The sequence below is a fragment of the Electrona antarctica genome, assembly GCF_951216825.1.
Source record: "Electrona antarctica genome assembly, chromosome: 23".
Lineage (NCBI taxonomy): Eukaryota > Metazoa > Chordata > Actinopteri > Myctophiformes > Myctophidae > Electrona > Electrona antarctica.
In genome coordinates this window covers 22376175-22390505 of record NC_136804.1, presented here as the reverse complement: position 1 = coordinate 22390505, position 14331 = coordinate 22376175, and the positions used below count along the sequence as shown (strand labels likewise).

The 14331-nt window shown below is 40.8% G+C and overlaps 1 long non-coding RNA gene across 1 annotated transcript; it reads left to right on the top strand.

Annotated features, from left to right (window-relative positions):
* Positions 1-8648, top strand: LOC306916199. The gene is made up of 4 exons (XR_013788960.1): positions 1-152; positions 4157-4293; positions 6611-6664; positions 8082-8648. It is a non-coding gene; the product is annotated as an uncharacterized lncRNA (long non-coding RNA).
* The last annotated feature ends 5683 nt before the right edge of the window (positions 8649-14331 follow it).

Genomic DNA, 14331 nt, shown 5'->3' with positions numbered 1-14331 from the left:
CCTCCCGCAGGAGAGTGGGCCGCACCTCCGTGCACCATCCTCGGAAAAAAGGTGGATATAATCGGAAACTGCTTCCTGTTCTGTAAACTGCACTTCCTTCCAGGTGATTTGATGCCTGGTGGCTGTCAGAACAAGCTGTGAACAACTAAGTGGTATGAAAAAAAGGCACAGACTTGTCATTTATTGTTGATTGTTTCCATAATACATAAGAGCTGATGATCTCTTATTGGAGTCCAGACTGTGATCCTGAAGCAAAGATAATTCAGTCAAGTTTAATGTTGTGAATCCACACTAGGCCCAAAGCTAGCCGCAATTTGCAACTCTAGATTTTTTTATAATGGGATGAATCTAGAGTTGCAATACCCTCCATTGACTCCCCACTCATCATTTTGCGTTTGCGATCTGCTTGTCTTAAACGACGTTAAACTCACCAACATTGCAGCTGTAGTCCAACCTTGAATTATTCTCTTTCAATCTGCAAAGCTTGTTTTTCATAAAAATCCCCCGTAGACATGTTATGAGCTACTTTCTGTCAAGAAATTCTGTGCAAGTGATTCTTTTTCTAAGTGCTGGAGTTTGGAAGCGCTCGTCGTAAGTCACTGAACGTCCCTGCATGCATCTGTTTCGCATTTGCACATAATGTAGGAGGCAGCAGCGCGACCCCTTAATAAAAATGAGCGCTTCCAAACTCCAACATTTCTTCTTCTTGACAGAAAGTAGTTCATAACATGTCTACGGGGGATTTTTATGAAAAACAAGCTTTGCAGATTGAAAGAGAATAATTCAAGCTTGGACTACAGCTGCAATGTTGGTGAGTTTAACGTCGTTTAAGACCAGCAGATCGCAAACGCAAAATGATGAGTGGGGAGTCAATGGAGGGTATTGCAACTCTAGATTCATGCCATTATAAAGAAATCTAGAGTTGCAAATTGCGGCTAGCCCAAAGCCTGTTGCTAATGCTAACCATGTCATAACATACTTCATTTGCTTGTTTGAGTCCAGATACAAAAACCACGCCAGAGAATATTGTCTTGGTGTTTTAATCATACTTTAGTGCAACACTGTAACATTGTAGTGATGTTTATGAAGAAGTTTGATGCTAACCAAGATGCTAACTACTTAAGCATTTACATACTTTGTTTTTGTGATTCTGCCTCTATTTTACTATCTTACATGCCTATGTTTTGAGATTTTGCCTTGTTTATTGCTTTATTGTTGATTGCTTGTTCTGTGTTCTGTTCAGCACCTTGTGACTTTGCTTTACAAATAAAATGTACTTACTTACTTACTTAAGCTAGCTAGCCTTGGTTACTGAGGCAACAGCATGGCAAAACATTAAAGGGTCATTCTGCTTATTTTGTTGACATGAACAACACTTGTTTGAGTGTCTTAAAAGGATCCCTGGCTAATAAGACAAATATGCCTTAAAACATTATTCTTGCCCTGCTCTACAACTAAAATAAAAACACTTTCTTAAATAGAGAATCTTTCACTCAATAGGAACTGCTCCTATGGCAAGTTGATGATGTCATATGTCCATAATGGTCTAGTCCTATGGAATGTATGGAATGCATATGCTAATAAAAACAATTTAATACTTCCTAAGGTTAATATGAGCAAAGCAATATTTTATATACTTTTTATTAGCATGTGCATTCCATACATTCCATAGGCATATGCCATCATTCCATATATACATATATATACATCTTATATATGACATCAACTTCCGACAGGAGTAGTTCCTATTGAGTGAAACATTTTCTTTTTATGAAAGTGTTTTTATTTTGTAATTTTAGTTATACTGTAGAGGGGCAAGTATAATGTTTTAAGGCATATTTGTCTTTAGCCAGGGATCCTTTTAAGACACTAATGGTGTGTTGTAGTCAGTGGTGTAAAGCAGGGGTATTTATTCAGTGGTCCTTCAGGGGGTTCCAGGTGGTCCCCGCCAAATGGACATTAAAGAAAATGAACCCTTGTGGGTCCATTTGGTTTCATTGCACACACTCCTCTCCTGCATCAGTTAATTTATACTAAGTCTACACATTAGAGAATGTAGAAGAATTGTTATTTTGATCAACGTTTGCCTTACTCTCTGTATCTCTCCTGTGGTACCAACATTAATACATAATACATAATACTCTCTGTATCTCTCCTGTGGTACCAACATTAATACATAATACATAATACTCTCTGTATCTCTCCTGTGGTACCAACATTAATACATAATACAGCCTTACTCTCTGTATCTCTCCTGTGGTACCAACATTAATACATAATACAGCCTTACTCTCTATCTCTCCTGTGGTACCAACATTAATACATAATACAGCATGGAATTGTGGACAAAATCTTATCCAACAATGACACCAGAAATATTCTACATTTTGGGAGAGGCTACATTTCATCAGATCCATTTGGGCTCAAATGTAGAATAAATAATGGGCCTTGAAACCACTGGTGCAAAGTAACTAAGTACATTTACGTACTGTAGGCCTACTTAAGTACAATAATGTTGAGGTATTTGTACTTTACTTGAGTATTTCCCATTTCCAATACTTACTCAAATATTGTACTTTTACTCCACTACATTTATTTAAAAACTTCTGTTAACTTTACCTCACTTCTTTTAGCATTTAGTTAATTATCTTAACTAAGATACGAGTTTGGTTGTTAAAAAAGGTTGGCATTGTTTAATAATAACTGATCTAAATAAGGACCTATAAATATTTTTGGAGCTCTAACAGTGACAAAGCCATGAGAGCAATGATACAAAAAAGTTGTATTTATTTTACGACATATTATTTAAGTTATCCTATGTTCCCTCAGCCCTGTGTTCCCTCAATGTTCCCTACATATATATATGTTATCCAAAGCTCTATGTTCACTCAGTCCCTCAACCTGATAAGTGCAATAAGTGTAATAGTGTAATAAGTGTAATAGTGTAATGGTGTAATGGTGTAATAGTGTAAGTGCAATACATGTAATAGTGTTAATTGTGTAATAGTGTAATAAGTGTAATAGTGTAATAAGTGCAATAGTGTAATAAGTGCAACAGTGTAATAGTGTAATAAGTGTAATAGTGTAATAAGTGTAATAGTGTAATAAGTGCAATAGTGTAATAGTGTAATAAGTGCAACAGTGTAATAGTGCAACAGTGTAATAGTGTAATAAGGTTAATAGTGTAATAAGTGCAATAGTGTAATAGTGTAATAAGTGCAACAGTGTAATAGTGCAACAGTGTAATAGTGTAATAAGTGTAATTTTTTTGATTTTATTTGATTTATTTAGAAAAGCAATCATAATACAACATTATAATCAGCGATTCAAGGATTACACAGAAAAGTCCAAAGACTTATTTCCACTGAGGTCCTCTCACACGGAACAATACTTTAAAATACATCACAAATACATAACAGTACATATACATTACATACACAACACAAGTACGACCCTATCCATCCCTCTAAGATGACCCTTTATAGGGGAAACTTTTCCAGTAGCCATTGTTTAATCTTCTGTTTAAATGTCCTCAAATTGGAGGTCAGTTTAACACTGGTTTCCAGGCTGTTCCACTGTGTGGCTCCTATATAAATGAATGAGCCTTGCCCACTTTACTTTTAAAAGCAGGGAGCACCACATCTGCAATACTGGCTCTGGTGAAATGGTTAATAGTGTAATAAGTGCAACAGTGTAATCGTGCAACAGTGTAATAGTGTAATAAGTGTAATAGTGTAATAAGTGCAATAGTGTAATAGTGTAATAAGTGTAATATAAGACATAAATATACGTTTTTCAGAAAGCTTAGGTCAGGATTTAGAGGGCTTTTTAGAATCGGCCAAAATGGGTTAACATTGTTTTCATTTTTGTTTGTATTTGTATTTGTATTCTTTTTTTGGCGTGGCGCTATTTTATTTAATTATGTTTCTCACTTCAGTCAGGGAAAGTTGATGGAGTGACAGTCATGACTCATGGCATAAATAGTACAGTACACAGTACATGTATACTGTACAATAAATGCATGTATAATTTCATATATGACACAAGATGTACGCGGTTATAGATTTACTCTCTCGATGTTGAATTCCGTTTCGCCGCATTCAAAGGTGTGTGTGTGTGTGTCTGTGTGTGTGTGTCTTGTCTTGTTTGTGTCCAGACTTCAAGGAGGCGTTTGGTCTCTTTGACAGAGCTGGTGAGAACCTGGTGGCCGATATCTGTAGTGCTCTGGGCAGCTGGGCCAGAACCCCACCAACAAGGAGGTCACCACCATCCTGGGAAACCCAACCGCAGACGGTAAGAGGCCACACACACACACACACACACACACACACACACACCCCTACGTACAAACTAAAACATGCTAATACATAAATACATCAAGTCGTCAAGAATCATACGTAAGCTAAGAACCTAACAGTGGAATATCTATATAATGAAACTATGCGTAAACATACACTATAGAGTGCTACAAAAGGAACAACTGTCAGTTAGAAACCTTGTATATTCTTTTTTTTATGTCATCTTTTGATGCTTATTTTATACTTTGTCGCAGTGGTTCCCAAAGTGGGGTCCGGGGACCCCCAGGGGGTACTTGTGGGAGTTCCAGCTAAATGATGATTTGGAACTAGGGTTAGGGTTAAGGGTTAGGGTAAGGGTTAAATTGTGACTGGGGGTGCTATGGAGGAGCTGGCTATAGAGTGTCGCAGTCCCGCCCCCTTTCATGACGACGCCAGGCCCAGGAAATGAATCACAATGCATTTTTCCCATAGACATTTCAAAAAGTATTTATTTAAAGACCTAACCCTAACCCAAATCATAACCCAAATCATACACAATATTTTGGACCAAACAAATAATTACATAGAAGAAAAACAACAAAAAAGTGTTGTAACCTTCCGTTTTTTTCTACTTTCTAATTCTTTGTTTGGCCCAAATTGTGTTTGTTGTCATGATTTGTCACGACAAGAGTTGGCTTTGTCCGCGACGTAAACGTCTTCAAATAAATACTTTCTGAAATGTCTATGAGGAAAATGAACAGAGAATCATTTCCTGGGCCCTGGTAGGGGGCGGGACTGCGACGCTCTATTTAGAGGGGGGGCTAATGAATCAATGAATTGAGTCAGTCAATTTGGCTTGTTTGGAGGGGGGCTAAGCCTCCACCAGAGGGGGCTAAAGCCCCTCCTTACCCCCCTGGAGCCGTCCCTGATGAGGCATCTATTTTTGAGTGGTGTAAACCACTCCTACAACTGGCTTTGTTATTGAGTGGTGTAAACCACTCCTACAACTGGCTTTGTTAGTTTGTCTGTCTGTCTGTCTGTCTGTTCGTACCAAAAAATGAGCATGGTTGCTATGGTCACCCAGTTCACACAGGTGTGATTTCATTACGTCAGACATTACGTCAGACCACAGCTGATCAGTCTATATAAGACCTTACACCACTCAGTTCACACGGGTGTGATTTTTTAAATATAACACTACCTGGTTTACCTGTGATCCTAGTTAACTGAGACACTACCCTGTTCCTGGTTTACCTGTGATCCTAGTTAACTGAGACACTACCCTGTTCCTGGTTTACCTGTGATCCTAGTTAACTGAGACACTACACTGTTTTTATGTGATCCTAGTTTACTGAGGCACTCAACTCGGTCTCACCCAAAGGGTAACCCAAAGGGTCTAACCCAAACACAGTGAAATAACACAGATTGGCAATTCTGTACATATACTAACACTACTAGCCGTTGAAAGCCACGCCTCCGTCGCGGTCAAAACAGTAGTAGTGTAATATGTACGGATTTTGGGGTTTACTAGTCGTGTGTGTTATTTGAACGTGTTTGGGTGAGATCGGGTTGGAGGCACTACACTGTCTCTATGTGATCCTATAGTTTACTGTCTATGTGGTCCTATAGTTTACTGTCTCTTTGATCCTATAGTTTACTGTCTATGTGATCCTATAGTTTACTGTCTCTATGTGATCCTATAGTTTACTGTCTATGTGGTCCTATAGTTTACTGTCTCTATGTGATCCTATAGTTTACTGTCTCTATGTGATCCTATAGTTTACTGTCTCTATGTGGTCCTATAGTTTACTGTCTCTATGTGATCCTATAGTTTACTGTCTCTATGTGATCCTATAGTTTACTGTCTCTATGTGGTCCTATAGTTTACTGTCTCTATGGTCCTATAGTTTACTGAGGCACTACACTGTCCCTATGTGGTCCTCCATTGCTCTGGTTTGTTAGTTTAAGTGGTGTTTAATATACTGCTCAATATACCACAGTAACTTTGGGTCCTGGACCCCCCTGTTGACCTCTGGGGGGTCCAGACCAACAGGAACGCACCTGCCGCCCCGCGTCCGAAACGGTACTGTACTGGCACACCCGAAATCACCATATATACAGTTAATATGTGCGTGTGTTTGTGTGTGTGTTAGGTTGCGCACAGGTGATGAAAAACAACCATGCTGTTTCCGTGCTCAGCCGCACCCAGCCACCCACCCAGCCAGCCAGCCACCCACCCAGCCACCCACACACATTATCATAGTCACTTAAGGAAGTGGTTACACCACTTAAAAACTCAACAGTTTTTCTCTCTCCACTACTCTGCCACTCAGGTTGTCTTCTCACCACCTCAAGCTATACCCAGACTGAGCTTCTCTTCTTTCCTGGTAAGTCGTGGATCTCTTGGCAAACGATGTATTGTACGTTTGGAAACATTAAAGTTCATAGACTTGGCTGGCAAATGATTTACGTATTAGTGCTCTAAACAAACATTAAAAGGTCCATAGACTTGGCTGCCACATGTGATATGACTAATCTTCAAAAGACATGCATTGGGGATGAATGACATGATGAATGGATTATGTTAAAAATCTAATTTAGATATCTTGCTACTTGAACATTCATTGTTCATTGGTTATCTGGCATTTCAATGTACTGATACAATTGTGTCGCAGATCAAACTGCATAGATTTCATAGATTCCACAGACTTGTTTGAAAGTTGTGTTGGATTTATTTTAATGTGTACTATTTTCTAAATGTTTAAGAGGTCATTAATATGTCCGTACACGGACAAATGTGTCCATGGCAAGACTTGGTCTTGTCCGTGGTGAATTTTCTGTTTTACACACCATTATAATGTTAGGCCGATGTTGTTATTGGTTTACCTGTGATCCTAGTTAACTGAGACAATACTAGGTGATTTTTTTTATTTTTTTCAACCGGGCCACACAGCCACACAGCCACACAGCTCATTATTCTACTGTTGAAATGAATGGATTATAAATATAACTGTGTGCTTCGCTTTGTGACCCATGACCTTTGTGTTTGACCTCAGTGGAAAACACCAGACCCTGCCTGAGGGTAATAATTTAACCATATATATATATATATACTGTAAATTACCAAAGTCCTAAAGGTGCCATACAGCTGAGTTCTAACCACATAGCAGTGGACAGAGTCTACAGCTGGCATAATGTAATTGTGAACCACATAGCAGTGGACAGAGTCTACAGCTGGCATAATGTAGTTGTGTCGAGGCCGGGCACAGGACTCCTTGTCTACTAATCCAATAGTTATGGAATAATCACTAAGAAAATGAGCTATTGCAGACCTAGTTTTGCTCCAATGTTCTGTCCGTGTCACTGACAGAGTCACTGTGCCGTGTAGTACCAAGGTACCGCACCAAGTTGTCATACAGTGGAAGTTTTACTCATAGTGCTGGCGGCACCACGGTCATCGACTTATCGTGTCATACAGTGGAAGTTCTACTCATAGTGCTGGCGGCAGCTGGAAGAAGGTGTCATACAGCTGAGTTCTACTCAAAGTTCTGGAGGTCCTGAAGGACTTCACGACATAGTGACTCTGTCAGTGACACGGGAGAGAACATTAAGCCAAACTATGGCTGCAATAGCTCATTTTCTTAGTGATTATTTTATAACTATTGGATTAGTCGACAGGGAGACCTAGACACAACTGCATTATGCCTATTACAGTATTCCAGCTAGGGATGTTAATTGTTATGTCTATGTACTAAATCTTTTGCTTTTATTTTATTTTTTCTGGGTTGCCTGATGCATCATGAGGACACCTCTACACCAGCAGTGGATCGAGAAGAGTACCTGAAGGGCTTTACCCAAATTATGTTTATTTACCCAAATTATGTACAGTGTCTCGCTGTTGCAAACATAGTGGATTTATACCAAAAAGCATGTTTTTGCAATAGGCGCCCCCCTACGGATGGAATTTCTTAAACCACCATGTGAATGAAATTTGGGGTGGACTTTGAACGATATACGGACTATTCTGCCTGTGGTGTGTTTTAATCGGATAGGTCATACGGAATGCAGGGAAAGTTAATTTTTGATTTGAGGATTTAAAAAATCATGAAGGATACTATACACTGATGGTAGATCTTGTGATATGCTAGCTTATCCCTGGAATAAAAGTTATGTGTTGAGATAAGCTATGCATACAAAAATGTAAACACTTTAAGTACTATTTAACTGTTAACTGTAAATCTGTATAAAAAATACAAAAACCCTGTCTACTTGATGACTGTGACACACATATTTCTAACTTACGATGAAACTCACTTTCTATGAGAGAAACTTCCTATGAAACACATATTTCTAACTTACTATGAAACTCACTTTCTATGAGAGAAACTTCCTATGAAACACATATTTCTAACTTACTATGAAACTCACTTTCTATGAGAGAAACTTCCTATGAAACACATATTTCTAACTTACTATGAAACTCACTTTCTATGAGAGAAACTTCCTATGAAACACATATTTCTAACTTACTATGAAACTCACTTTCTATGAGAGAAACTTCCTATGAAACACATATTTCTAACTTACTATGAAACTCACTTTCTATGAGAGAAACTTCCTATGAAACACATATTTCTAACTTACTATGAAACTCACTTTCTATGAGAGAAACTTCCTATGAAACACATTTCTAACTTACTATGAAACTCACTTTCTAAGAGAAACTTCCTATGAAACACCATACTATGAAACTCACTTTCTATGAGAGAAACTTCCTATGAAACAATGTTAGTTTCTTCTCTAGTGTCTTCTCTAGTTTCTTTCTTCTCTCTCTAGTTTCTCTCTTTTCTTTCTTCTCTAGTGTCTTCTCCTCTAGTTTCTCTCTCTAGTGTCTTTCTTGTCTTTCTTCTCTAGTGTCTTCTCTAGTTTCTCTCTTCTCTAGTGTCTTCTCCTCTAGTTTCTCTCTCTAGTGTCTTTCTTTTCTTGTGTCTTTCTTCTCTCGTGTCTTCCTTCTCTCTCTAGTGTCTTTCTTCTCTCGTGTCTTCTCTAGTTTCTAGTGTCTTTCTTCTCTCTCTAGTGTCTTTCTTTTCTTGTCTTTCTTCTCTCGTGTCTTCCTTCTCTCTCTAGTGTCTTTCTTCTCTCGTGTCTTCTCTAGTTTCTAGTGTCTTTCTTCTCTCTCTAGTTTCTCCCTTTCTTCTCTAGTGTCTTTCTTCTCTCGTGTCTTCTCTAGTTTCTCTCTTTTCTAGTGTCTTTCTTCTCTCTCTAGTTTCTCTCTTTTCTTTCTCCTCTAGTTTCTTTCTTCTCTCTCTAGTTTCTCTCTTTTCTTTCTTCTCTAGTGTCTTCTCCTCTAGTTTCTCTCTCTAGTGTCTTTCTTCTCTCTCTAGTTTCTCTCTTCTCTAGTGTCTTTCTTCTCTCTCTAGTGTCTTCTCTTTTCCTAGCCACACCCCCTTCCTCTCTCTCACTTCCCCTCTCTCTCTTCCTTTCTCTAGCCACACCCCTCTCTCTCTCTCATTTCCGTTCTCTAGCCACACCCCCTTCCTCTCTCTCACTTCCCCTCTCTCTCTTCCTTTCTCTAGCCACACCCCCTTCCTCTCTCTCACTTCCCCTCTCTCTCTTCCTTTCTCTAGCCACACCCACTTCCTCTCTCTCTCTCTAGCCACACCCCTCTCTCTCTCTCGCCACACCCCTCTCTCTCTCTCTCTCTCATTTCCCTCTCTCTCTCGCTCTCATTTCCTTTCTCTAGCCACACCCCTCTCTCTCTCTCTCATTTCCCTCTCTCTCTCTCTCTCATTTCCTTTCTCTAGCCACACCCCTTCCTCTCTCTCACTTCCTCTCTGTAGTCACACCCCTTCCTCTCTATCCACACCCACTTCCTCTCTCTCTCTAGCCACACCCCTCTCTCTCTCATTTCCTTTCTCTAGCCACACCCCCTTCCTCTCTCTCACTTCCTCTCTGTAGTCACACCCCTTCCTCTCTATCCACACCCACTTCCTCTCTCTCTCTAGCCACACCTCTCTCTCTCTCTCTCTCTCTCTCTCTCTCTCTCTCTAGCCACACCCCCTTCCTCTCTCTCACTTCCTCTCTGTAGTCACACCCCTTCCTCTCTATCCACACCCACTTCCTCTCTCTCACTTCCTTTCTCTAGTCACACCCCCTTCCTCTCTGCCACACCCCTTTCTCTCCGTCACTTCCTTTCTCTAGCCACACCCCCTTCCTCTCTCTAGTCACACCCCCTTCCTCTCTCTCACTTCCTCTCTCTCATTTCCTTTCTCTAGCCACACCCCCTTCCTCTCTCTCATTTCCTTTCTCTAGCCACACCCCCTTCCTCTCTCTCACTTCCTCTCTGTAGTCACACCCCTTCCTCTCTATCCACACCCACTTCCTCTCTCTCACTTCCTTTCTCTAGTCACACCACTTCCTGTCTCTAGCCACACCCCCTTCCTCTCTGCCACACCCCTTTCTCTCCGTCACTTCCTTTCTCTAGCCACACCCCCTTCCTCTCTCTCACTTCCTCTCTCTCATTTCCTTTCTCTAGCCACACCCCCTTCCTCTCTCTCACTTCCTCTCTGTAGTCACACCCCTTCCTCTCTATCCACACCCCCTTCCTCTCTCTCACTTCCTCTCTCTAGTCACACCACTTCCTGTCTCTCTCTCTCTCTCCTTGTATTAAGATTTCAGCCAGATCTGGATTTTATTTTCATAACCACCTCGTTTTATTGTCCTAGACCACCAGGGGGCAACACCGCCCACTCCCATACATGGTCCCGGGCCCATACATGGTCCATGACTTATCAACCGGTAGGAGAACTCGAGTCCTGGGGCAGGTAGAGTCTTTCCGCTTGCGGTAGGGTCTCTAACCATTGCGCCACCACAGCGTTCTCCTGACTGAGTGAGATTTCCGGGCGCTTATATCTTCTTCGTTCTTCAAAGTAAAGTTTCAGAGCAAAGAGCAGAGCGGGATTTGAACCCACAACGTCTGGATCATGTGTTCAGCCATGTAACACACTGAGCTACCGGGCTCTCTGTGTTCTGTCATGGTTTCTCCTCTGTATTATCTGACTAACATCCATGATAACACTTAAAAGCATCAAAGACACATGAGATGGAACAGCAAACGCTGTTAAGATGCTCTGTATATGATCCCAAGGCCCCATTTGAAGTGACAACCAGAAGAACAACCTAAAACAGAAGCAAAACTATGAGGAATCTCAGAGAGCTGAATCAAAGAGAGCTCTGTGGCTCCCAGTGTTAAGACAATGTCTATGTGAGCCAGAGGTTGTGAGTTCAAACCCAGCTGAGCTCATTCTTCTTTTACGCTGGAGCATGTTTTGGAGAAGAACACTGGAAAAAGATGCAAAGCAGAGGAGGAGCATGGTGGCTCTCTGGGTTAAACTGCTGTGTATGTGAGCCACAGGTCATGGGTTCAAGTCCAGCTCATGTCTTTCTGCCCAACACATGTTTTAAAGAGTGACAACCAAAGAACACCCTAAAAGTGTGGATGATTAGGGAGAACTTGGTGGCTCCCTCTGTTAAGACACTGTGTACATGATCCTCAGGTTGTGGGTTCAAACCCAGACCCTTCTATCTGAATCATAGATGGGGGTCTGTGGCCAAATACCTATTATTCATTTGGGTGTCCTTGACATGAAGATGTTTGAGAATCATTGTGTTGATGAGAAGAGGCAGCTGAATGGGTAGAGAGGCTGCCTGGAAAGCAGAAGGTCCTGGGTTCGAATCCCGGTCCTGACAATGTGTCAAGGCCTTAACTACTCTTCTGTAGGAATCAAATAGATTAATGGAAGGATGCTTGTTTGCTTAAACATGTGTAGTAACTGGTACCAATAGCCTAACAACTTATAGACTTGTTTGCACTCATTTCCCCTAAATGAGTGCAATTTAGGCTAATCCTGCCATATATAAACATCTATTCCATACACTAGTGCAAAGATTACATGGCTATAGTAATAATACATCACTAAATAATTTACGTCTATATCGACAAGATGTATAGTAATAATACATCACTATAGGGGCGACTGTGGCTCAAGAGGTAGAGCAGGGGGCCCCATGCTATCTAAGTCTACATAAAGTGAAGCTGGGGGCCACATGCTATAACATGCTATCTAAGTCTACATAAGGTGGGGGCCACATGCTATAACATGCTATCTAAGTCTACATAAAGTGAAGGTGGGGGCCACATGCTATAAAATGCTATCTAAGTCTACATAAAGTGAAGGTGGGGGCCACATGCTATAACATGCTATCTAAGTCTACATAAAGTGAAGGTGGGGGCCACATGCTATAAAATGCTATCTAAGTCTACATAAAGTGAAGGTGGGGGCCACATGCTATAACATGCTATCTAAGTCTACATAAAGTGAAGGTGGGGGCCACATGCTATAAAATGCTATCTAAGTCTACATAAAGTGAAGGTGGGGGCCACATACTATAAAATGCTATCGCACGCACGCGCGCACGCACGTGCGCACACACAAGAACCACAAAAAAAAGGTGAAAATCACAGAAAAACGAAAGGCTATAATCCATGGTCTCGGAACACATGCTATAGGGTGCCAATTTTTCACGATTTCAGAGGATTTAAAAAAAAAGGTGAAAATCAAGGAAAAGCGACAGGCCTTGGACCGCATGCTATAGTGTGCCTTTTTTTCACAATTTCAGAGGATTTGAAAAAAGGTGAAAATCACGGAAAAGCGACAGGCTATAGTCCATGGTCTCGGAACGCATGCTATAGGGTGCCATTTTTCACGATTTCGGATGATTTGAAAGAAAGGTGAAAATCACGGATAAGCGACAGGCTATAGTCCATGGTCTCGGAACGCATGCTATAGGGTGCCATTTTTCACGATTTCAGAGGATTTGAAAAAAAGGTGAAAATCACGGAAAAACGAAAGGCTATAGTCCATGGTCTTGGACCGCATGCTATAGTGTGCCTTTTTTTCACGATTTCGGAGGATTTGAAAAAAAGGTGAAAATCACGGAAAAGCGACAGGCTATAGTCCATGGTCTCGGAACGCATGCTATAGGGTGCCATTTTTCACGATTTCGGACGATTTGAAAAAAAGGTGAAAATCACGGAAAAACGAAAGGCTATAGTCCATGGTCTTGGACCGCATGCTATAGTGTGCCTTTTTTTCACAATTTCGGAGGATTTGAAAAAATGTGAAAATCACGGAAAAGCGACAGGCTATAGTCCATGGTCTCTTGGTCTAGGGGCAAACTTGGCCCATAATAGTTGGAAGGACGAAACTGATGTCACTTATGTAAAATTATTTAATAAATAGCTATTTACAGACTTGCTCATGACAGAATAAATAGATATATATGTAATGGCTCAGAATGAATGAAATATATATCTACAAAGGCTCAGAATATTGGGTATCAGAATATTTACAAAGGCTTTGCATATGTAAATATAGTTACTTACAAAAGACCAGAGTTCGGACATCTGACCCTAACAAGCATACAGGGACAAAAACTACAACTTACACCTACCAAACAGACGTCCTCTCTCACAGGCACAAACAAAGCAGAACAGAAACACAAACTAAGTGGCTTAACAGAGCATGGCATCGGCTGCAGGGAGAGCTGCGTTGCTACTCGAAGAGCTGTTGCCACAGACTGTGGTTATAAAGCCCACACTCCAGGAAGACAGCAAAGTCACGTGACCGCCTGGCCAATGGGGAGAGTCGGATGATCAGGCCTACGTCACACCCACAGGACAGTGGCCCACGACGGACATCTTCTGTGGAGGACAATTGCCAAACAGTAACATGTCCAAGGAAACTCATAATAAGCAGCCTATACTGATAAATATATATGGATACACTAGCATTAGCTCCATACATATTTATCACTACTAATCAAACATAATACCAAAAACAGCCAACGGCTGTTACAGACCGCATGCTATAGGATGCCATTTTGCACGATTACGGAGGATTTGAAAAAAAGGTAAAAATCACGGAAAAGTGACAGGCTATAGTCCATGGTCTCGGACCACATGCTTATAGGGTGCAGTAGAGGTATGTGTTTG